Here is a 15,429-nt window from a genome sequence, read left to right as displayed (position 1 = left end):
CCAGACAGTGTGTGACTTGCATAATAAATGACATGAAGTTTCTTATCCTTTCTTTGTCCTAAAACACATCCGACAGCTAAGTCACTTGCATCACACATAATTTCAAATGGTAAATCCCAATCGGGTTTAGCAATAATAGGTGCACTGACTAAAGCAGTTTTCAATGTTTCGAAAGCTTTAACGCATTCTTCGTTAAAATCAAAGGTTGAATCTTTTATGAGTAAATTAGTAAGTGGTTTGGAAATTATAGAAATTTTTTTAATAAATCTTCTGTAAAAACCAGCATGTCCTAAGAATGATCTTACTCCCTTAACAGTAGTTGGAGGGGGTAATTTCTCTATTACTGAGGTTTTTGCTCTATCTACTTCTAATCCTTTTTCAGATATTTTGTGACCTAAAACAATTCCTTCGTCAACTATGAAATGACATTTTTCCCAATTTAATACCAAATTTGTTTCTTCACACCTAGACAAAACTTTATCCAAATTTTCTAGGCATGAATCAAAAGAATCTCCATAAACTGAAAAATCGTCCATAAAAACTTCCATGATATCTTCAATGAAATCATTAAAAATCGCAGTCATACAACGTTGAAATGTTGCAGGTGCGTTACATAGACCAAAGGGCATTCTTCTATATGCAAATGTTCCGTAAGGACATGTGAAGGTTGTTTTATCTTGGTCATCCGGGTAAATGTATATTTGAAAGAATCCGGAGTAACCATCAAGAAAACAGTAGAAAGCATGACCAGCAATCCTTTCGATCATTTGATCAATGAAAGGAAGAGGAAAATGATCTTTCCTAGTTGCTTTATTTAGATTTCTATAATCTATACAAACCCTCCAACCAGTGGTGGTTCGCATAGGTATTAATTCACCTTCTTCATTCCTTACAACTGTTATGCCTCCTTTTTTAGGTACACAATGGATTGGACTAACCCATTCACTATCCGAGATAGGGTAGATGATTCCATTGTCTAGAAGTTTAGTAATCTCATTTTTTACTACTTCTTTCATGTTCGGATTTAGGCATCTTTGCCTATCCGCTTTAGGTGGCTTATCTTCTTCTAAATGAATTCTATGCATCACAATACTTGGATTAATACCTTTTAAGTCTGAAATTTACCAACCCATACTTCCTATCCTATTTCTAACAACTTCTTTCAATTTCTCTTCTTGGACTTGTGTTAGTTTGTTAGAGATAATAATAGGTAGAGAATCGCCTTCGCCTAAGAAAGCGTACCTCAAATGACTTGGTAATTCTTTAAGTTCTAATTTAGGTGGAACTACAATTGACTGCGGAACTGGTCCATCTTCTCGAATCAAAGGTTCTGGGTCCTTATCTTCTAGTTCCTCACTCATTATAGGTTCTATTATTTCTTCTTTTTGAACAATGTCATTTACACATTCTTCAATTAAATCAAGTTTCATACAAGCAAAATCTTCCACAGGATATTTCATCGCTTGGTTCATATCAAACTCAATTTTATCATCTCCTATTCGTAAAACTACTTTCCCTTCCGACACATCAACTAGAGCACGTCCCGTGTTCATGAACGGTCTACCAAAGTTTAGCGGACAATTTACATCATAAGCAAAATCTAAAATAACGAAATCGATAGGAAAAATAAATTTGTCAACTTTAACTAAAACATCCTCAATTATACCATATGGTCTTTTAGTGGTTTGATCCGCTAATTGTAAAACCATATTGGTACGTTTGATGTCTTCTTCTAAGCCTAACTTATTAAAAATAGATAATGGCATCAAGTTAATACTTGCTCCTAAATCACAGAGACAACTGGGAAATTCAATATCTCCCAATTTACACGGAATGGTAAAACATCCGGGATCCTTGAGTTTAGTGGGCAAATTGCTTGACACAATCGAACTGCAATCTTCAGTTAGCGAAATGGATGAAATTCCTTCCCAACTGATTTTCTTTGAAATTAAATCTTTGAGGAATTTACCATAATTGGGAATTTGCGTAATTGCATCCATAAACGTTAAATTAATATGCAAATTTTTAAGTTTATCTAAAAATGTTAAAAGTTGTTTGTCATAGTCCTTGTTGCGGACTTTGTGTGGAAAAGGTGGTTTGGGTACAAAAGTTTTTGTACTAGAGTCAATCGGTGCATCTTTTTGTTTTAATGCATCCTCTTTGGACTTTGGTAAATCAGTTCCAGGTAAAGTCGAATTTCCGGGCATTTCCGGGCCTAAGTAATTTTTCCCTGAACGAAGAGTTATAGCCTTAACATGCTCTTTCAGATTTTCTTCCGTATGGCTTGGAAGACTTCCCTCTTTGCGGGATGGAATTAATTTAGTGAGTTGTCCAATTTGAATCTCCAAATTATGGATGCTGGATGATTGGTTTTTAATAAGCTGATCGAATTTATTCTCGATCCGTTTAAAACCATCGTCGTGATTACTTATTTTTCCGCTCATAGCATCAATAAATTTATCGATTTTAGAAGATAAAGTGCTAATCGTATCTCTTGATTGATTTTGATAATTAGTAGTACGATTTTGATTAGCAGTAGCATTATTATTATTATTATCTTTCCAGTTAAAGTTAGGATGATTTCTCCATCCAGGATTATATGTATTGGAATAAGGGTTATTATTTTGGTTTTGCCCTTGGACAAAATTTACCTGTTCAATTTCACTCATACCTTCGTAATCCACATCCGTTTGGATTGGTTGACCATTAGGATCACACGGTGCCATAAACCTATCAATTTTGTGCGACAAGGCAGAAAATTGGGCTTGCAACATCGCTACTGGATCAAGATTCACTATACCTTTAACTGATGATGTTGTTGAGGATGATGGTTTTGCTAATGGTACGTGTCCACGTTCCGCGGGCCACATACTGCTGTTGATTGCCATTTCCTCCAAAAGTTCTCTTGCTTGGGCTGATGTTTTCTTCATGAATAACCCTCCAGACATAGCGTCCAATGAACCTCTAGTTGTAGGATTTAGTCCATTATAAAATGTTTGCATCAAAAGTTCAGCGGGCAATTGGTGGTGTGGGTATAAACGTTGAAGTTCTTTAAAACGTTCCCAAGCCTCATAAAGAGTTTCACTATCATTTTGAGAAAAAGACGTTAACTCTTTAATGACTCTTGCGGTTTTTGCTAAAGGAAATTTTTTTGTAAAAATGCTTGGGCTAATTGCTCCCAAGTCTCAATTGATGCGGCTCGCATAGAAGTTAACCATTCTTTGGCTCGATCTTTCTAGGTAAAAGGAAAAAGGCGAAGATTGATTGCTTCTGCAGTCACATTTGGTATTTTAAAAGTGTCACAAATTTCTAAGAAATTTGTCAAATGGGTATTAGGATTTTCGTTAGGTAACCCGTAAAACGTTACATTATTTTGCAACATATTAAGCAACGCATGCTTAATTTCAAATTGGTTTGCATTAATTTGGGGTCTAACTATACTGTTTGTTACTCTGGCCACTCCTGGCCTAGCGTAATCCATAAGTGTGGCCATAACTTCTGGCTCGGTAATTTTAGTTTTTATTGGGGTTTTGTTTTTCTTTTTCTTTTCTTTCTTGTTCTTTTTAAGAGTTCTTTCAATTTCTGGGTCAATAGGATCTGGTGACGTGCCTGAACTTCGAGAACTGCGCATGAACTTGAAATTTCGCACGAACCGAAACTACCTACAAAACAGAATTTGAAAAATAAATATGTTAATAATTAAAAATAAATAAATAAAATGTAAAAGTTTGAATAAGTATGAATAAACCTAGATTCGTAATAAAACACGAAAAATTTAAAATTTTGTCAAAAATTTTGGCGTTCCCCGGCAACGGCGTCAAAAACTTGTTGAGCGATTTCCGCAAGTGCACGGTATAACAACCAGTTCAACCAGTTCAACCAAATGGGCATATTCAAGAATTCATCACGTTATGCGATTTCCGCAAGAAGAATGGCTGGAAGGGTACCACCCGAACAACCAGTTCAACCAAACCAAGAAGAAGAAGGAGAGAATAACAACCCTCCTGTTATGCGAATCAGAGATTATTCGAGGCCAACCACAGAGGGACATTCATCATGTATCGTGTTACCCAACGAGGGGAACAACATGTTCAAAGTGAAGGGGTCCATGATACAGATGATCCAGGCCTCCGTACAATTTAATGGGTTTCAATCTGAAGATCCAAATGGGCATATTCAAGAATTCATCACGTTATGCAACACATTCAGATCGAACAGAGGTGTTTCTGACGATGTGATCAGATGGAAGCTGTTTCCTTTTTCCCTGAGGGATAAAGCGAAGAACTGGCTAAGAAATTTACAGCCAGGAACAATCATAAGTTGGGAAGAGATAGAGCGAGCTTTTCTGATGAAATATTTCCCACCACGACAAGCCATCAAGCTGAGAAATGAAGTGTCTCGGTTCATACAAGAAGAGGATGAGTCGCTGGCAAAAGCCTGGGAGAGATATAAAGAGTTGTTGAGAAGGGTGCCAAATCATGTTATCCCTATGTGGATGCAAGTGCAAAATTTCTACAATGGTGTGACCAACATTTACAAAATTCAAATCGAATCCATTGCTAACGGTAATCCAGAAGATCTTGAACCGCAGGCTTTGTATGACCTTATTGAGAAGGTAGTCAGCACAAGTTACAACTGGCACTCAGCCAGAAGTGAAGGGAAGAAGATGGGAAATGATGATGTTGTGTCAAAACTAACAAGTCAGGTAGAACAGCTTGCTCGACAGCTGGGAAAGATAAACGTGTCTTCGATACACAATGAACCACCATTCAATGACATTTGTGATTTTTGCGGAGGAGCTCATTTCAACATAAATTGTCCCGGAGATAAGCCAAGAAAGGGTGTTGAGCGATTTCCGCAAGTGCACGGTATACGCTTGTAGTAATAAAAGATATCGATCCCACAGGGAACGTTTTTCCTCAAAAACTTATTTTGAATCGGTTAAATTTACTTTTAGGTTTATAATATGGGAAAATCGTTTAATCGGTTTTGGTTTTGAAATTGCTAGAATGAGAATTAGATTAGAATGTGAAGATGTTAGAAAGTATCTGATTAAAAATGAATTTGCAAAACAGGAACGTTTTAGTACTTTAGAAAAGTAAACAAGTATATTCGTTTGCATTAAGCAAAGAAAACAACTTTAAACTTTGTACGAATTATAAAGATGAAATAAATGACGGAACCTCTAATTAATTGGCTTTGAACGCGACAAAAACCTTATCCGGGATAATTGCCCTTAACCAAATTAAAACTCTACCGAGATAATAATTTGCCTAAGTGTTCAACAAAGTTTCCTTGTAAAGATTTTGAATTAAACTACGTTTTAATGAAAACACCAGCAGTCACTTTAGTGGATTGGTTACCATAAGTGCTGCATAAAAATCTATCGAATAGAACAGACTTTATTAGATGAAATATAAATTGATACAAGTTTACAGAGAACATGGAGCATTGAATTCTTCGACGGCGTGCAAGTGAACGGGTTGTCAATCCTTTCCTTGGGTTTCGTTAGAGTTTGTCAGGCTCAGGGGCGAATCCTCTACTCAATCTTCTCGCTGAATCTTCGTAATAGAGACTGGGTCGGTCCACTACCAAAATGTAAACTAAACTGGAACAATGTCTAAACGCTACTGAATTTGTTATTATTTTGTAAACAATGTGTGTACATCATATTGCTTTTGAACAGAATCGAAATCTAACTTCTGAATCACTTGATTCGGAATTTCTGCATAAATTCTACACTAATCTCTTTCTTCTACACATATAAATTATATCTTAACTCTCCATCAACTCTTTCTTTATAGATGTTGAAGAGGCTTGATTGAAGTGCCGTGTCCGTTGTGAAGGATCGTGTCCGCTGCGAAACGACGTCTTTATCCACCCGAACGATCGCGTTTCGTCGAAAACGAAAGTGTGTAACTAGGCTTCTAAAATCTCCTGCTCGTACCGAGAATATTAAATTCTCTACCGAGAATGGGGGAGCAACAATTTGTTCTTCGGACGAAGGGAAGAAAGGCTGAAGGACGCGTGTTGCGACCGTGAATAGGGGGGCCGCGGTCGCGGCACGGAGCATTTTTCACTTCTTCTCTCTCGTTCGTGTCCTCGACTTAGCGTTATTAATTTTCGTCGTCTTCGACTCCTTTTGTAGGGCTTTTCTTCTATTTTTGAGCTCTTTTTACTCCTATTTGGATTTTACCAAATATTTATGTACCTTGCATGAAAGAAACATATTCGAGAGTAAAAGTATTCTAAACAGATATAAATAGCATAAATTCGTAGCAATATTGATGTAATTATTGATGATATTTTAGGTATATTTTGGGCTTAACAAATCTCCACACTTAATCTTTTGCTAGTCCCGAGCAAAATTTCACTGAATTTATTCTTTTACTAATCTCTTTATGAAAATAAAACATATACCTTGGCATTACCTTTTAAATTAGTTAAGCCGAAAAGACTAACTTCGCATGGCAAATTTATACGCAAAATATCAAACTAACTTAGTATAAATACGATATATCATTCGTCTTGTATTTCCAATTTTGAATTGAAGCATTCGGGACGATATAAGCACGTGTGTTATTGAATCTTTCATATCTCAAGGCATTTCAAAGCACAAAATTTTCTTTCCCAAACCTAAACTAATATATGAGATATATTAAAATGAATAAGTACTTGATTGTAATTTATTTGCTTAGTTACGCCCGAGATAAGGGTGGTCTTGATCGTAACTTTATACGTATTTTATTGCTTTGTGTTTGCTTAAGAGGTACCGACTATGCCATGGGTGGACGCAATCGTTACTTTAAACTTATACACGCTTAATTTTTATTTTTGTTTTTGCTTTTAACGTTCCTTCCATACCTCGATTGTGATAATGGTGGTCGCAACCGTGGCCAAAAGTAAACGGTACTTAATTTTCTTCCCTTTCATACCTCGATTGTGATAAGGTTGGTCTCAATCGTGGCCAAAAGTTAAGAATTCAACTAATTGATTGATTAACATGAATTATAAAATTATAACTTGGGAAAAAGAAAAATAGCACATTCATCCTATATTGATTTAAAATTCAACATGTATTATGGCTAAAGTTTCCTTAAAAACTTCAATTAGTTTTAATGTAAGACGAAATCAAACCGAGCTAAAATTGTTAGTTCAATTTAAAGCCTATAAACCTAATTGAAAATTTAAAATAAGATTTATTCTATCATGAATTACATGATATAAAATAGAGATTGAATTTTATTTAAAATCGTAACGGAGATTTGTGAAAATTTTTAAAAACTATATTACCCGTATAGAAATATTGTTTCTATCGATAATGATAACCTAAACAAATAATCATATTAACTTATGATTAATTTATGAACATATAAAAAATGTTAAGTTATTGTGAAAAAATGTTTTGCAATATATATATGTGTTGCATTTGCATGAATATCATTCGTTGCATTTGTTATTTGTTTTGCAAAATAATATCTTCGTTGCATTTATTCGTATTTGTGTAGAAATTGATATATGTATGTCTCCTCCCACACTTAAATTGGACCATGTCCTCATTGGTGCAAAAATAATGGAGAAAACATAAAATACGAAACAAAGATTGAAATTGAGCAAATTAAACATTTCAACATAAAATTAAAAATTGTACCAAACATAAGAAAATGAAAATTGTACCAAATTATAACAAGATAAAAATAAAATGAAAGGAAAACAACCTAAGCTTGAGGTGGTGAATCGGGAGGTGTAGGTGACGTCTCCACATTGCGGCGTTCTGAAAAAGTAAAGCATCCGATGCCGAGTCGATCGATGTTCACGCCTCAAAAGGTTGAGGTTGTCATTCATCACCATATTGTTTTCAACTAAATCATCAATTCTTAAATTCATTTGACGATTGTTGGAATTGATTTGGTCCAAAATCCTCCGCAAATCTACCGGATCATCCTCCGCTTGAGGTGCTTGGGGTTGTGCTTGAGCCGGTGGTTCATCCTCCTCGCCTTCCGCCTCTCCACCGCCTTCGGTACCTACAAATTGAGAACTTGAAGCGCCACCACCCATAGTACCACGAAGATGGGCAATACGGGTAGCATATGAAATAAAGACGGGAGGTCCTTGTGGAAGCAATAAATGAGCTCGCTCAAGAGCCGAGATGTCCAAAAGCGGAACATACCCACGGTAGGTGGTCATGTCATAATCGTCCAATTCTCCCCGTGCTCCCAACACAAGAGCGGTGATAAAATTACAAAGAGTGATTTGAATGGTACTAGCTCTCGAAGCACGGAACAAATTATCAAACAAAATACCAATGCTATCAATCCGCAAGCCTTTAAGCAAACTATCCAAAACATACAAATCCCGAACCTGAACCTTAGAACTCTCAACACGACCAAACAAGGAGAAACTCAAATACTTATGAAAGAAGAACACACAATTGTCCTTAATCAACTGGCTTGAAGTGTTTTTCGAATTAAAATAGTCTTGGTCCGAAAGAGTTTGCCAAACCGCATCATTATCAAAATCTTTAGGCTTATCATAAAAATCAGAAGTAGGGAAACCAAAAATATTTCCCATTGCTTCATAGTCAATGGTGTAAGGGATACCATTATTCCTAAAAGAAATTGAAGTTTTCTTCTTGTTCATGGTCAAAGTGACAAAAAATTCCACTACATAGCATATTAACGAATTCTTGCCAACCCAAAGCTTCAATAAAGGCATCAATTCGAGTAGAGAAATTTAATGCTCTTACCGAATGGAAGTCTAAGAAGTGCATATCAACAAATTAGCGGTCGGCTTGAGAAAAATGTTTGAAACGAGCGGCTTCTTCCTCCGAATAGATGTCAAAATAAGCGCCACATTGAACCCGAAGGCGATTAGCTTCTGTAACTGCGGGCTTGTTACCAACACGCTTAGTTCTAACCATGGTGATGGTGTTTTGTGTGTTTAGGGTGTGAGAAGAAGAAGAAGAAGAAGAAGAAGAAATTGAGAGAGAAAGTAAAGCTTGAAGATGAGTTTGGGGGTTTGGAATATGGAATTGATTGAATAGAAAAGAGGATAGAAATTGGAGTGAATAAATTGGGAAGACAAAAAGTAGATTTTTGGGGAAGAGTTTAGAGTAAGGGATTGGGTAAAAATAGAGGTGATGTGAGGTTTGTGTAAGAGGTAGGCTTATATAGGGTTGTAGAGGTAGGTGAATAGGTAGAATATGAATAGGAATAGGCAAAATTTGGTGGCAAAATCGGATGGAAAAGGGCAATTTATACGCGTGTCGCGACCGCGAATGGCAAAGCCGCGGCCGCGGCGCGCGATTTTCAGGCAATTTTCGCCCTGAAATTTTGCCAAAGTTGCTGCTCATACCGAGAATTAATGAATTCTCGGTAGAGAATTGGTAAAAATGGCCTATTTTGGTGCCTTTTGACATGGTTTGTGCAATTTTGTTGAGGAAATGGTTCCTGAACTTAATATTTAGTGTTCCTACACTTAAAACTTAAATAAATGTCATTAATTCCAAGGAAAACCAAAGGTTGAAACTTAATAAATTGAATTAAAGTAGAATAAATTGATTATGAAGAATTAATGAAACTTAAATGTTCATTTATGCATATAAGTTAAGAGAACCATATTAAATGCATAATAAGTGCATGACAATGCATATTTAATACATGAATTGAATTGATTAAATGAAAACCTAATGCATTAAAAAGAAATTGAGTTATAAATAAAATGTAGATATACGTGTGGAAAAATAGAAAACCATATTAGTTCAAGTGAATCCTTTTTATCTTAATTTGAGTAAGAAAAATTAGATATTACTCATATGAAATATGCTAAGTATAGATAAAGGATCAAATGGATAAAAATTAAGAATTGAATGAAATAAGATCGTTATTATTTTAACATATGTACAAGTAATGAAAACAAACTAATAATTAATACAAAACAAAATATATACAAAAAATAAAATGAAAAACATAAACTATTCTACATATTCATCCCTATCTAACGGGATATTTCTTGCCTTAATACGATCAATTTGAAACTGCACGAAAGTTTCACGTTCCGGTGCTGACAAAAATTGAGGCCCTGCTCGAAAGACATGTTTCACAAGTCCTTCGTGCTCGAGAAATTCATAGTCAATTGTCGGGAAGAATTCATCATCACTCCAAGGAACATCAATGGTACCCTTTGAACCGAGAATTATTCCACAGATTATATTGCCGAACCCAATCTTCTTATCTTTGGATCGAGAGGCGGCGACAAGACCTTCCATCAGAATTTTGGAAGAATCCACTGCATTGCCCTGGAATATATCTCCAAGAACATACAAATCTGTGTCACGGACCACACTACTGAATGTGCGCCCGAATAAACTGTGACACAGAAATTTGTGTAAATACAGCATGGAGTTGGAGCGAAAAGAGTGATTATAGGCGAGTTTTGAATTGAATCGCCAGAATCCAGTGAGCATTCTCCAAATATCCGGGGATGTCATGTCTCGTCCTGGATGACGTTTGATTGTATCCCTCGGGGGAAAACCAAACCAAGCATGCAACTCGGGATAGCCGAAAGTGAAGATTTCGCCTTCTCGACGAAAACTGAGACGTACTCGTCGTTTATTAGTAAAACGCACGGTACAGAAGAATTCGAGTATCCAGTCGCCTATTATGGGAAATCGCATTTGGGCGAATTTTGTCCACCCTAGGCGCTCCATATAGCGGCTCATGTCATCAGAAATGCCTAATTGGCTATTAAGAAATTCATCCATATACAACATTCCGGTGATTCCAATAACGCCTACCTTAATCGTGACTGAAGATAGGAAAAGGCGCCCCATATCGCTTGGATAAGTCTGGGCGTTTGTTGATTGAGGCAGCATTGTGCCTAGATGGTTTGTTCTTGGTAGGCATGGTGCAAAGTTTGTGTTACTTTAGCAAAGAATGGTGTTTGTGAAGAAAATCAGAGTTCTGACAAAGATGAAAAGAATTGTAACAGAACTTGAATCCTCAAGGATTAATTTATAAGAGTTGAAAAATGAAAAGAGGTGTTGTTTTAATTATGAAAAGGTATAAAATTACACCTTTCGGGAATGAAGAAACTTAATGTTTCAATTGCCAAGAGGTTCGTCGAAAGGGTTAGAGTGTTTCAGACCTGATAGTGCAGGAAACACGCGTGTCGCGACCGAGAATGGCAAAGCCGCGGTCGCGACACGCTGATTTCCTTGCGGAAATCAGGCATCAAAGCTACCTCTTGATTCACGGTAGAGAATTTAAAATTCTCGGTATGAACAGAGAAATCCGAACCTGTTTGTAACATTCTTAAATAAAGGGATTCTCGGCAGGGAATTCTAAATTCTCGGTAGAGAATTGCCTGAAACTTCAAATTCATCTTAATTTCCTAAAAATTAAATCTAAAATCATGAAATAGAAATATTTTATGCATTTAAATCATAACATAAAGTCATAAAAAATGGCATTTTGGTAAAATAAAATAAAATAAAATAAAATAAACAAAATCATAAAAACAATAAAACAAAATAAACTGTGTAAAATAAACTGAGTAATTCATACGTCAGATAATCTTGTTACGAACTCAATTCCTAGTTGGGAAATATTTTCGTAATAGATTTTACATCGATTACCATTAACTTTAAATCGAACTCCGGTAGGACCTTCCAGTTCTAAAGAACCATAATCGAATGTTTTGACGACTAAATATGGTCCTAACCATCTGGACTTAAGTTTTCCTGGAAATAAACGAAGTCGTGAATTAAATAACAGCACTTTATCCCCAACATTAAAGTGTTTAACTTTAATTTTGGCATCATGCCATTTTTTCACTTTTTCTTTATAAATCTTTGCATTTTCATAAGATAGATGACGTAACTCATCTAACTCATTCAAATTGAGCAAACGTTTCCTACCTGCTTGTTGTAAATCAAAGTTAAGTTCTCTAATAGCCCAATAGGCTTTATGTTCTAATTCGACTGGCAAATGACATGCCTTCCCATACACTAAACGGTACGGAGTCATTCCTATTGGCGTTTTAAATGCAGTACGGTATGCCCATAGCGCATTATTGAGTTTAGAAGACCAATCTTTTCTAGAAGATGAAACCGTTTTCTCGAGAATCCATTTTAGTTCTCTGTTTGATATCTCCGCCTGACCATTTGACTGAGGATGGTACGGCGTTGATACGTGGTGGCGTACTCCATATTTTTTCATAAGCGTTTCAAAACTCTTGTTTATAAAATGAGTGCCGCCATCACTAACGATAACTCTTGGACAACCAAATCTACAGAATATATCGTCAAGAAAATTAATGACAACTTTAGAATCATTCGTCGGGTTTGCAATTGCTTCAACTCACTTCGAAACATAATCAACGACGACTAATATGTAAGTTTTACCATTGGAAGGGGGAAACGGTCCCATGAAATCTATTCCCCACATATCGAAGACTTCAACTTCTAATATGGTTGTGAGGGGCATCTCATCTTTCCTTCCTAGATTTCCTGTTCTTTTGCACTTATCACAACGAGTAATAAATGAACGGACGTCCTTAAACATCGTAGGCCAAAAGAAACCGCTTTCAAATATTCTAGCAGCTGTCTTGTTAACTCCATTATGTCCTCCATAAGAGCTAGAATGGTATTCCGACATTATGGATTCGTATTCATTTTCACCAACGCATCTCCTAATTATCCCGTCACCACAAGTCTTGAACAAAAAGGGATCTTCCCAAAAATATTGTTTAATATCGAAGAAAAATTTCTTCTTTTGTTGGAAATCTAACCCTTCCGGAACAATATTGGCTACAAGATAATTAGCAATATCTGCATACCAAGGTGACATGGCACTTTTTATTTGATAGAGGTGTTCATCAGGGAAATCATCTCGTATACCGGTAGTTTCACCTATAGGACCGTTTTCATCTTCAAGTCTCGATAGATGATCGGCGACAAGGTTTTCTACTCCCTTTTTGTCTCTGATTTCTATATCAAATTCTTGCAACAATAAAAACCATCTAATTAGACGTGGTTTTGCATCCTTTTTAGCAAACAAATATCTTAATGCTGCATGATCAGTATAAATAATAACTTTTGAACCTAATAAATATGACCTAAACTTGTCACATGCAAAAACTACGGCTAACATTTCTTTTTCTGTTGTGGTGTAGTTTAATTGTGCACCAGACAGTGTGTGACTTGCATAATAAATGAAATGAAGTTTCTTATCCTTTCTTTGTCCTAAAACACATCCGACAGCTAAGTCACTTGCATCACACATAATTTCAAATGGTAAATCCCAATCGGGTTTAGCAATAATAGGTGCACTGACTAAAGCAGTTTTCAATGTTTCGAAAGCTTTAACGCATTCTTCGTTAAAATCAAAGGTTGAATCTTTCATGAGTAAATTAGTAAGTGGTTTGGAAATTACAGAAATTTTTTTAATAAATCTTCTGTAAAAACCAGCATGTCCTAAGAATGATCTTACTCCCTTAACAGTAGTTGGAGGGGGTAATTTCTCTATTACTGAGGTTTTTGCTCTATCTACTTCTAATCCTTTTTCAGATATTTTGTGACCTAAAACAATTCCTTCGTCAACCATGAAATGACATTTTTCCCAATTTAATACCAAATTTGTTTCTTCACACCTAGACAAAACTTTATCCAAATTTTCTAGGCATGAATCAAAAGAATCTCCATAAACTGAAAAATCGTCCATAAAAACTTCCATGATATCTTCAATGAAATCATTAAAAATCGCAGTCATACAACGTTGAAATGTTGCAGGTGCGTTACATAGACCAAAGGGCATTCTTCTATATGCAAATGTTCCGTAAGGACATGTGAAGGTTGTTTTATCTTGGTCATCCGGGTAAATGTATATTTGAAAGAATCCGGAGTAACCATCAAGAAAACAGTAGAAAGCATGACCAGCTATCCTTTCGATCATTTGATCAATGAAAGGAAGAGGAAAATGATCTTTCCTAGTTGCTTTATTTAGATTTCTATAATCTATACAAACCCTCCAACCAGTGGTGGTTCGCGTAGGTATTAATTCACCTTCTTCATTCCTTACAACTGTTATGCCTCCCTTTTTAGGTACACAATGGATTGGACTAACCCATTCACTATCCGAGATAGGGTAGATGATTCCATTGTCTAGAAGTTTAGTAATCTCATTTTTTACTACTTCTTTCATGTTCGGATTTAGGCATCTTTGCCTATCCGCTTTAGGTGGCTTATCTTCTTCTAAATGAATTCTATGCATCACAATACTTGGATTAATACCTTTTAAGTCTGAAATTTACCAACCCATACTTCCTATCCTATTTCTAACAACTTCTTTCAATTTCTCTTCTTGGACTTGTGTTAGTTTGTTAGAGATAATAATAGGTAGAGAATCGCCTTCGCCTAAGAAAGCGTACCTCAAATGACTTGGTAATTCTTTAAGTTCTAATTTAGGTGGAACTACAATTGAAGGCGAAACTGGTCCATCTTCTCGAATCAAAGGTTCTGGGTCCTTATCTTCTAGTTCCTCACTCATTATAGGTTCTATTATTTCTTCTTTTTGAACAATGTCATTTACACATTCTTCAATTAAATCAAGTTTCATACAAGCGAAATCTTCCATAGGATATTTCATCGCTTGGTTCATATCAAACTCAATTTTATCATCTCCTATTCGTAAAACTACTTTCCCTTCCGACACATCAACTAGAGCACGTCCCGTGTTCATGAACGGTCTACCAAAGATTAGCGGACAATTATAAGCAAAATCTAAAATAACGAAATCGGTAGGAAAAATAAATTTGTCAACTTTAACTAAAACATCCTCAATTATACCGTATGGTCTTTTAGTGGTTTGATCCGCTAATTGTAAAACCATATTGGTACGTTTGATGTCTTCTTCTAAGCCTAACTTATTAAAAATAGATAATGGCATCAAGTTAATACTTGCTCCTAAATCACAGAGACAACTGGGAAATTCAATATCTCCCAATTTACACGGAATGGTAAAACATCCGGGATCCTTGAGTTTAGTGGGAAAATTGCTTGACACAACCGAACTGCAATCTTCAGTTAGCGAAATGGATGAAATTCCTTCCCAACTGATTTTCTTTGAAATTAAATCTTTGAGGAATTTACCATAATTGGGAATTTGCGTAATTGCATCCATAAACGTTAAATTAATATGCAAATTTTTAAGTTTATCTAAAAATGTTAAAAGTTGTTTGTCATAGTCCTTGTTGCGGACTTTGTGTGGAAAAGGTGGTTTGGGTACAAAAGTTTTTGTACTAGAGTCAATCGGTGCATCTTTTTGTTTTAATGCATCCTCTTTGGACTTTGGTAAATCAGTTCCAGGTAAAGTCGAATTTCCGGGCCTAAGTAATTTTTCCCTGAACGAAGAGTTATAGCCTTAACATGCT

At 35.8% G+C, this 15,429-nt stretch overlaps 1 non-coding gene across 1 annotated transcript; it reads left to right on the top strand.

The window, feature by feature from the left end:
- The first annotated feature begins 3,018 nt into the window (after window positions 1-3,018).
- LOC136204339 (small nucleolar RNA R71) lies at window positions 3,019-3,125 on the top strand. Its single transcript, XR_010675183.1, has one exon. It is a non-coding gene; the product is annotated as a small nucleolar RNA R71 (small nucleolar RNA).
- Window positions 3,126-15,429: the final 12,304 nt, after the last annotated feature.

Source organism: Euphorbia lathyris, chromosome 8 (genome assembly GCF_963576675.1).
Source record: "Euphorbia lathyris chromosome 8, ddEupLath1.1, whole genome shotgun sequence".
Lineage (NCBI taxonomy): Eukaryota > Viridiplantae > Streptophyta > Magnoliopsida > Malpighiales > Euphorbiaceae > Euphorbia > Euphorbia lathyris.
The sequence above is the reverse complement of the archived record's forward strand: the minus strand, read 5'-3'. Positions and strand labels throughout refer to the sequence as shown.